Source organism: Aegilops tauschii, chromosome 3 (genome assembly GCF_002575655.3).
Source record: "Aegilops tauschii subsp. strangulata cultivar AL8/78 chromosome 3, Aet v6.0, whole genome shotgun sequence".
Taxonomy (NCBI): Eukaryota; Viridiplantae; Streptophyta; class Magnoliopsida; order Poales; family Poaceae; genus Aegilops; species Aegilops tauschii.
This window is the reverse complement of record NC_053037.3, coordinates 434,009,693-434,021,199: the sequence shown is the minus strand read 5'-3', so window position 1 is coordinate 434,021,199 and position 11,507 is coordinate 434,009,693.

Sequence of the window (11,507 nt, the reverse complement as noted above, 5' to 3'; positions counted from 1 at the left end):
TTGTGTGTCTGGAGGTGCCCCCCTGCCCCCGTATATAAAGGAGCAAGGGGGAGGCCGGCTGGCCCTTGGGGCGCACCAAGGAGGGGGGGGAGTCCTCCTCCTAGTAGGAGTAGGACTCCCCTTTCCTAGTCCAACTAGGAAGAGAGAAGGGGGAAAGAAAGAGAGGGAGAGGGAGAGGGAAAGAGGGGCTGCGCCCCCCTCCCCTAGTCCAATTCGGACTCCTCATGGGAGGGGGCGCGCCACCTCCTGGGCTGCTGCCCTCTCTCTCCCCCCTCAGGCCCACTAAGGCCCAATACTTCCCCGGGGGGTTCCGGTAACCCCTCCGGCACTCCGGTTTTATCCGAAACTTCTCCGGAACACTTCCGGTGTCCGAATATAGTCGTCCAATATATCAATCTTTATGTCTCGACCATTTCGAGACTCCTCGTCATGTCCGTGATCACATCCGGGACTCCGAACAACCTTCGGTACATCAACACATATAAACTCATAATATAACTGTCATCATAACGTTAAGCGTGCGGACCCTACGGGTTCGAGAACTATGCAGACATGACCGAGACACCTCTCCGGTCAATAACCAATAGCGGAACCTGGATGCTCATATTGGTTCCTACATATTCTACGAAGATCTTTATCGGTCAGACCGCATAAAACATACGTTGTTCCCTTTGTCATCGGTATGTTACTTGCCCGAGATTCGATCGTCGGTATCTCGATACCTAGTTCAATCTCGTTACCGGCAAGTCTCTTTACTCGTTCCGTAATACATCATCCCGCAACTAACTCATTAGTCACCATGCTTGCAAGGCTTATAGTGATGTGCATTACCGAGTGGGCCCAGAGATACCTCTCCGACAATCGGAGTGACAAATCCTAATCTCGAAATACGCCAACCCAACAAGTACCTTTGGAGACACCTGTAGAGCACCTTTATAATCACCCAGTTACGTTGTGACGCTTGGTAGCACACAAAGTGTTCCTCCGGTAAACGGGAGTTGCATAATCTCATAGTCATAGGAACATGTATAAGTCATGAAGAAAGCAATAGCAACATACTAAACGATCGAGTGCTAAGCTAACGGAATGGGTCAAGTCAATCACGTCATTCTCCTAATGAGGTGATCCCGTTAAGCAAATGACAACTCATGTCTATGGCTAGGAAACATAACCATCTTTGATTAACGAGCTACTCAAGTAGAGGTATACTAGTGACACTCTGTTTGTCTATGTATTCACACATGTATTATGTTTCCGGTTAATACAATTCTAGCATGAATAATAAACATTTATCATGATATAAGGAAATAAATAATACTTTATTATTGCCTCTAGGGCATATTTCCTTCAGTCTCCCACCTGGACTAGAGTCAATAATCTAGATTACACAGTAATGATTCTTACACCCATGGAGTCTTGGTGCTGATCATGTTTTGCTCGTGGAAGAGGCTTAGTCAACGGGTCTGCAACATTCAGATCCGTATGTATCTTGCAAATATCTATGTCTCCCACCTAGACTAAATCCCGGATGTAATTGAAGCGTCTTTTGATGTGCTTGGTTCTCTTGTGAAATCTGGATTCCTTTGCTAAGGCAATTGCACCAGTATTGTCACAAAAGATTTTCATTGGTCCCGATGCACTAGGTATGACACCTAGATCGGATATGAACTCCTTCATCCAGACTCCTTCATTTGCTGCTTCCGAAGCAGCTATGTACTCCGCTTCACACGTAGATCCCGCCATGACACTTTGCTTAGAACTGCACCAACTGACAGCTCCACCGTTCAATGTAAATACGTATCCGGTTTGCGATTTAGAATCGTCCGGATCAGTGTCAAAGCTTGCATCAACGTAACCACTTACGATGAGCTCTTTGTCACCTCCATAAACGAGAAACATATCCTTAGTCCTTTTCAGGTATTTCAGGATGTTCTTGACCGCTGTCCAGTGATCCACTCCTGGATTACTTTGGTACCTCCCTGCTAAACTTATAGCAAGGCACACATCAGGTCTGGTACACAGCATTGCATACATGATAGAGCCTATGGCTGAAGCATAGGGAACATCTTTCATCTTCTCTCTATCATCTCCAGTGGTCGGGCATTGAGTCTTACTCAATCTCACACCTTGTAGTACAGGCAAGAACCCTTTCTTTGCTTGATCCATTTTGAACTTCTTCAAAACTTTATCAAGGTATGTGCTTTTGAAACTCCAATTAAGCGTCTTGATCTATCTCTATCGATCTTAATGCCTAATATATATGCAGCTTCACCGAGGTCTTTCATTGAAAAATTCTTATTCAAGTATCCCTTTATGCTATCCAGAAATTCTATATCATTTCCAATCAGCAATATGTCATCCACATATAGTATCAGAAATGCTACTGAGCTCCCACTCACTTTCTTGTAAATACAGGCTTCTCCAAAAGTCTGTATAAAACCAAATGCTTTGATCACACTATCAAAGCGTTTATTCCAACTCCAAGAGGCTTGCACCAGTCCATAAATGGATCGTTGGAGCTTGCACACTTTGTTAGCTCCCTTTGGATCGACAAAACCTTCCGGTTGCATCATATACAACTCTTCTTCCAGAAAACCATTCAGGAATGCAGTTTTGACATCCATTTGCCAAATTTCATAATCATAAATTGCAGCAATTGCTAACATGATTCGGACAGACTTAAGCATCGCTACGGGTGAGAAGGTCTCATCGTAGTCAATCCCTTGAACTTGTCGAAAACCTTTCGCAACAAGTCGAGCTTTACAGACAGTAACATTACCTTCTGCGTCAGTCTTCTTCTTGAAGATCCATTTATTTTCAATGGCTTGCCGACCATCGGGCAAGTCAACCAAAGTCCATACTTTGTTCTCATACATGGATCCCATCTCGGATTTCATGGCTTCAAGCCATTTTGCGGAATCTGGGCTCACCATCGCTTCTTCATAGTTTGTAGGTTCGTCATGGTCTAGTAACATAACCTCCAGAACAGGATTATCGTACCACTCTGGTGCGGATCTTGATCTAGTTAACCTACGAGGTTCAGTAATAACTTGATCTGAAGTTTCATGATCATTATCATTAACTTCCCCACTAATTGGTGTAGGTGTCGCAGAAACTGATTTCTGTGATGATCTACTTTCCAATAAGGGAGCAGGTACAGTTACCTCATCAAGTTCTACTTTCCTCCCACTCACTTCTTTCGAGAGAAACTCCTTCTCTAGAAAGGATCCATTCTTAGCAACGAATGTCTTGCCTTCGGATCTGTGATAGAAGGTGTACCCAACAGTCTCCTGTGGGTATCCTATGAAGACACATTTCTCCGATTTAGGTTCGAGCTTATCAGGTTGAAGTTTCTTCACATAAGCATTGCAACCCCAAACTTTAAGATACGACAACTTTGGTTTCTTGCCAAACCATAGTTCATAAGGTGTCGTTTCAACAGATTTCGATGGTGCCCTATTTAGAGTGAATGCAGCCGTCTCTAAAGCATAACCCCAAAACGATAGCGGTAAATCAGTAAGAGACATCATAGATCGCACCATATCTAGTAAAGTACGATTACGACATTCGGACACACCATTACGCTGTGGTGTTCCGGGTGGCGTGAGCTGCGAAACTATTCCGCATTGTTTCAAATGTAGACCAAACTCGTAACTCAAATATTCTCCTCCACGATCTGATCGTAGAAACTTTATTTGCTTGTTACGATGATTTTCAACTTCACTCTGAAATTCTTTGAACTTTTCAAATGTTTCAGACTTATGTTTCATTAAGTAGATATACCCATATCTGCTCAAATCATCTGTGAAGGTGAGAAAATAACGATATCCGCCACGAGCCTCAATATTCATCGGACCACATACATCTGTATGTATGATTTCCAATAAATCTGTTGCTCTCTCCATAGTTCCGGAGAACGGTGTTTTAGTCATCTTGCCCATGAGGCACGGTTCGCAACTACCAAGTGATTCATAATCAAGTGATTCCAAAAGTCCATCAGTATGGAGTTTCTTCATGCGCTTTACACCAATATGACCTAAACGGCAGTGCCACAAATAAGTTGCACTGTCATTATCAACTCTGCATCTTTTGGCTTCAACATTATGAACATGTGTGTCACTACTATCGAGATTCATAAAAAATAGACCACTCTTCAAGGGTGCATGACCATAAAAGATATTATTCATATAAATAGAACAACCATTATTCTCTGATTTAAATGAATAACCGTCTCACATCAAACAAGATCCAGATATGATGTTCATGCTCAACGCTGGCACCAAATAACAATTATTTAGGTCTAATACTAATCCCGAAGGTAGATGTAGAGGTAGCGTGCCGACAACGATCACATCGACTTTCGAACCATTTCCCACGCGTATCGTCACCTCGTCCTTAGTCAATCTTCGCTTAATCCGTAGCCCCTGTTTCGAGTTGCAAATATTAGCAACAGAACCAATATCAAATACCCAGGTGCTACTGCGAGCATTAGTAAGGTACACATCAATAACATGTATATCACATATACCTTTGTTAACCTTGCCATCCTTCTTATCCGCCAAATACTTGGGGCAGTTCCGCTTCCAGTGACCAGTCTGCTTGCAGTAGAAGCACTCAGTTTCAGGCTTAGGTCCAGACTTGGATTTCTTCTCCTGAACAGCAACTTGCTTGCTGTTCTTCTTGAAGTTCCCCTTCTTCTTCCCTTTGCCCTTTTTCTTGAAACTAGTGGTTTTACTGACCATCAACACTTGATGCTCCTTTTTGATTTCTACCTCCGCTGCCTTTAGCATTGCGAAGAGCTCGGGAATTGTCTTATCCATCCCTTGCATGTTATAGTTCATCACGAAGCTCTTCTAGCTTGGTGGCAGTGATTGAAGAATTCTGTCAATGACGCTATCATCCGGAAGATTAACTCCCAGTTGAATCAAGTGATTACTATACCCAGACATTTTGAGTATATGCTCACTGACAGAACTATTCTCTTCCATCTTGCAGCTATAGAACTTATTGGAGACTTCATATCTCTCGATCCGGGCATTTGCTTGAAATGTTAACTTCAACTCCTGGAACATCTCATATGCTCCATGACGTTCAAAACGTCGTTGAAGACCCGTTCTAAGCCATAAAGCATGGCACACTGAACTATCGAGTAGTCATCAGCTTTGCTCTGCCAGACGTTCATAACTTCTGGTGTTGCTCTTGCAGGAGGCCTGGCACCTAGCGGTGCTTCAAGGACGTAATTTCTTCTGTGCAGCAATGAGGATAATCCTCAAGTTACGGACCCAGTCCGTGTAATTGCTACCATCATCTTTCAACTTTGCTTTCTCAAGGAACGCATTAAAATTCAACGGAACAACAACACGGGCCATTTATCTACAATTAACATAGACAAGCAAGATACTATCAGGTACTAAGTTCATGATAAATTCAAGTTCAATTAATCATATTACTTAAGAACTCCCACTTAGATAGACATCCCTCTCATCATCTAAGTGATTACGTGATCCAAATCAACTAAACCATGTCCGATCATCACGTGAGATGGAGTAGTTTCAATGGTGAACATCACTATGTTGATCATATCTACTATATGATTCACGCTCGACCTTTCGGTCTCCGTGTTCCGAGGCCATATCTGCCTATGCTAGGCTCGTCAAGTTTAACCTGAGTATTCCGCGTGTGCAACTGTTTTGCACCCGTTGTATTTGAACGTAGAGCCTATCACACCCGATCATCACGTGGTGTCTCAGCGCGAAGAACTTTCGCAATGGTGCATACTCAGGGAGAACACTTTTATCTTGAAATTTTAGTGAGAGATCATCTTATAATGCTACCATCAATCAAAGCAAAATAAGGGCATAAAAGATTAACATCACATGCAATCAATATAAGTGATATGATATGGCCATCATCATCTTGTGCTTGTGATCTCCATCTCCGAAGCACCGTCATGATCACCATCGTCACCGGCGCGACACCTTGATCTCCATCGTAGTATCGTTGTCGTCTCACCAACTTATTGCTTTTACGACTATCGCTACCGCTTAGTGATAAAGTAAAACAATTACATGGCGATTGCATTTCATACAATAATACGACAACCATATGGCTCCTGCCAGTTGCCGATAACTCGGTTACAAAACATGATCATCTCATACAATAAAATATAGCATCATGTCTTGACCATACCACATCACAACATGCCCTGCAAAAAAAAGTTAGACGTCCTCTACTTTGTTGTTGCAAGTTTTACGTGGCTGCTACGGGCTTAGCAAGAATCATTCTTACCTACGCATCAAAACCACAATGATAGTTTGTCAAGTTGGTGTTGTTTTAACCTTCGCAAGGACCGGGCGTAGCCACACTCGGTTCAACTAAAGTGAGAGAGACAGACACCCGCCAGTCACCTTTAAGCAATGAGTGCTCGCAACGGTGAAACCAGTCTCGCGCAAGCGTACGCGTAATGTCGGTCCGGGCCGCTTCGTCTCACAATACCGCTGAACCAAAGTATGACATGCTGGTAAGAAGTATGACTTATATCGCCCACAACTCACTTGGGTTCTACTCGTGCATAGCATCAACGCATAAAACCAGGCTCTGATACCACTGTTGGGGAACGTAGTAATTTCAAAAAAATTCCTACGCACACGCAAGATCATGGTGATGCATAGCAACGAGAGGGGAGAGTGTTGTCCACGTACCCTCGTAGACCGAAAGCGAAAGCGTTAACACAACGCAGTTGATGTAGTCGTACGTCTTCACGATCCGACCGATCAAGTACCGAACGCACGGCACCTCCGAGTTCAGCACACGTTCAGCTCGATGACGTCCCTCGAACTCCGATCCAGCCGAGTGTTGAGGGAGAGTTTCGTCAGCACGACGGCGTGGTGATGATGATGATGTTCTACCGACGCAGGGCTTCGCCTAAGCTCCGCAACGATATTATCGAGGTGTAATATGGTGGAGGGGGGCACCGCACACGGCTAAAATATCGTATATCAATTGTGTGTCTGGAGGTGCCCCCCTGCCCTCGTATATAAAGGAACAAGGGGGAGGCCGGCTGCCCATTGGGGCGCGCCAAGGAGGGGGGGAGTCCTCCTCCTAGTAGGAGTAGGACTCCCCTTTCCTAGTCCAACTAGGAAGAGAGAAGGGGGAAGGAAAGAGAGGGAGAGGGAGAGGGAAAGAGGGGCTGCGCCCCCCTCCCCTAGTCCAATTCGGACTCCTCATGGGAGGGGCGCGCCACCTCCTGGGCTGCTGCCCTCTCTCTCCCCTCAGGCCCACTAAGGCCCAATACTTCCCCGGGGGGTTCCGGTAACCCCTCCGGCACTCCGGTTTTATCCGAAACTTCTCCGGAACACTTCCGGTGTCCGAATATAGTCGTCCAATATATCAATCTTTATGTCTCGACCATTTCGAGACTCCTCGTCATGTCCGTGATCACATCCGGGACTCCGAACAACCTTCGGTACATCAAAACATATAAACTCATAATATAACTGTCATCATAACGTTAAGCGTGCGGACCCTACGGGTTCGAGAACTATGTAGACATGACCGAGACACCTCTCCGGTCAATAAACAATAGCGGAACCTGGATGCTCATATTGGTTCCTACATATTCTACGAAGATCTTTATCGGTCAGACCGCATAACAACATACGTTGTTCCCTTTGTCATCGGTATGTTACTTGCCCGAGATTCGATCATCGGTATCTAGATACCTAGTTCAATCTCGTTACCGGCAAGTCTCTTTACTCGTTCCGTAATACACCATCCCGCAACTAACTCATTAGTCACCATGCTTGCAAGTCTTATAGTGATGTGCATTACCGAGTGGGCCCAGAGATACCTCTCCGACAATCGGAGTGACAAATCCTAATCTCGAAATACGCCAACCCAACAAGTACCTTTGGAGACACCTGTAGAGCACCTTTATAATCACCCAGTTACGTTGTGACGTTTGGTAGCACACAAAGTATGCCTCCGGTAAACGGGAGTTGCATAATCTCATAGTCATAGGAACATGTATAAGTCATGAAGAAAGCAATAGCAACATACTAAACGATCGAGTGCTAAGTTAACGGAATGGGTCAAGTCAATCACGTCATTCTCCTAATGAGGTGATCCCGTTAATCAAATGACAACTCATGTCTATGGCTAGGAAACATAACCATCTTTGATTAACGAGCTAGTCAAGTAGAGGTATACTAGTGACACTTTGTTTGTCTATGAATTCACACATGTATTTTGTTTCCGGTTAATACAATTCTAGCATGAATAATAAAAATTTATCATGATATAAGGAAATAAATAATACTTTATTATTGCCTCTAGGGCATATTTCCTTCAGTCTCCCACTTGCACTAGAGTCAATAATCTAGATTACACAATAATGATTCTTACACCCATGGAGTCTTGGTGCTGATCATGTTTTGCTCGTGGAAGAGGCTTAGTCAACGGGTCTGCAACATTCAGATCCGTATGTATCTTACAAATTTCTATGTCTCCCACCTGGACTAAATCCCGGATGGAATTGAAGCGTCTTTTGATGTGCTTGGTTCTCTTGTGAAATCTGGATTCCTTTGCTAAGGCAATTGCACCAGTATTGTCACAAAATATTTTCATTGGTCCCGATGCACTAGGTATGACAGCTAGATCGGATATGAACTCCTTCATCCAGACTCCTTCATTTGCTGCTTCCAAAGCAGCTATGTACTCCGCTTCACACGTAGATCCCGCCACGACACTTTGCTTAGAACTGCACCAACTGGCAGCTCCATCGTTCAATGTAAATACGTATCCGGTTTGCGATTTAGAATCGTCCGGATTAGTGTCAAAGCTTGCATCAACGTAACCACTTACGATGAGCTCTTTGTCACCTCCATAAACGAGAAACATATCCTTAGTCCTTTTCAGGTATTTCAGGATGTTCTTGACTGCTGTCCAGTGATCCACTCCTGGATTACTTTGGTACCTCCCTGCTAAACTTATAGCAAGGCACACATCAGGTCTGGTACACAGCATTGCATACATGATAGAGCCTATGGCTGAAGCATAGGGAACATCTTTCATCTTCTCTCTATCTTCTGAAGTGGTCGGGCATTGAGTCTTACTCAATCTCACACCTTGTAGTACAGGCAAGAACCCTTTCTTTGCTTGATCCATTTTGAACTTCTTCAAAACTTTATCAAGGTATGTGCTTTGTGAAAGTCCAATTAAGCGTCTTGATCTATCTCTATAGATCTGAATGCCTAATATATATGCAGCTTCACCGAGGTCTTTCATTGAAAAACTCTTATTCAAGTATCCCTTTATGCTATCCAGAAATTCTATATCATTTCCAATCAGCAATATGTCATCCACATATAGTATCAGAAATGCTACTGAGCTCCCACTCACTTTCTTGTAAATACAGGCTTCTCCAAAAGTCTGTATAAAACCAAATGCTTTGATCACACTATCAAAGCATTTATTCCAACTCCGAGAGGCTTGCACCAGTCCATAAATGGATCGCTGGAGCTTGCACACTTTGTTAGCTCCCTTTGGATCGACAAAACCTTCCGGTTGCATCATATACAACTCTTCTTCCAGAAAACCATTCAGGAATGCAGTTTTGACATCCATTTGCCAAATTTCATAATCATAAAATGCAGCAATTGCTAACATGATTCGGACAGACTTAAGCATCGCTACGGGTGAGAAGGTCTCATCGTAGTCAATCCCTTGAACTTCTCGAAAACCTTTCGCAACAAGTCGAGCTTTACAGACAGTAACATTACCGTCAGCGTCAGTCTTCTTCTTGAAGATCCATTTATTTTCAATGGCTTGCCGACCATCGGGCAAGTCAACCAAAGTCCATACTTTGTTCTCATACATGGATCCCATCTCGGATTTCATGGCTTCAAGCCATTTTGCGGAATCTGGGCTCACCATCGCTTCTTCATAGTTTGTAGGTTCGTCATGGTCTAGTAACATAACCTCCAGAACAGGATTATCGTACCACTCTGGTGCGGATCTTGATCTAGTTAACCTACGAGGTTCAGTAATAACTTGATCTGAAGTTTCATGATCATTATCATTAACTTCCCCACTAATTGGTGTAGGTGTCGCAGAAACTGATTTCTGTGATGATCTACTTTCCAATAAGGGAGCAGGTACAGTTAGCTCATCAAGTTCTACTTTCCTCCCACTCACTTCTGTCGAGAGAAACTCCTTCTCTAGAAAGGATCCATTCTTAGCAACGAATGTCTTGCCTTCGGATCTGTGATAGAAGGTGTACCCAACAGTCTCCTGTGGGTATCCTATGAAGACACATTTCTCCGATTTAGGTTCGAGCTTATCAGGTTGAAGTTTCTTCACATAAGCATTGCAACCCCAAACTTTAAGATACGACAACTTTGGTTTCTTGCCAAACCATAGTTCATAAGGTGTCGTTTCAACAGATTTCGATGGTGCCCTATTTAGAGTGAATGCAGCCGTCTCTAAAGCATAACCCCAAAACGATAGCGGTAAATCAGTAAGAGACATCATAGATCGCACCATATCTAGTAAAGTACGATTACGACATTCGGACACACCATTACGCTGTGGTGTTCCGGGTGGCGTGAGCTGCGAAACTATTCCGCATTGTTTCAAATGTAGACCAAACTCGTAACTCAAATATTCTCCTCCACGATCTGATCGTAGAAACTTTATTTGCTTGTTACGATGATTTTCAACTTCACTCTGAAATTCTTTGAACTTTTCAAATGTTTCAGACTTATGTTTCATTAAGTAGATATACCCATATCTGCTCAAATCATCTGTGAAGGTGAGAAAATAACGATATCCGCCACGAGCCTCAATATTCATCGGACCACATACATCTGTATGTATGATTTCCAATAAATCTGTTGCTCTCTCCATAGTTCCGGAGAACGGTGTTTTAGTCATCTTGCCCATGAGGCACGGTTCGCAAGTACCAAGTGATTCATAATCAAGTGATTCCAAAAGTCCATCAGTATGGAGTTTCTTCATGCGCTTTACACCAATATGACCTAAACGGCAGTGCCACAAATAAGTTGCACTGTCATTATCAACTTTGCATCTTTTGGCTTCAACATTATGAATATGTGTGTCACTACTATCGAGATTCATTAAAAATAGACCACTCTTCAAGGGTGCATGACCATAAAAGATATTATTCATATAAATAGAACAACCATTATTCTCTGATTTAAATGAATAACCGTCTCGCATCAAACAAGATCCAGATATAATGTTCATGCTCAACGCTGGCACCAAATAACAATTATTTAGGTCTAATACTAATCCCGAAGGTAGATGTAGAGGTAGCGTGCCGACAGCGATCACATCGACTTTGGAACCATTTCCCACGCGTAACGTCACCTCGTCCTTAGCCAATCTTCGCTTAATCTGTAGCCCCTGTTTCGAGTTGCAAATATTAGCAACAGCACCAGTATCAAATACCCAGGTGCTACTGCGAGCATTAGTAAGGCACACATCAA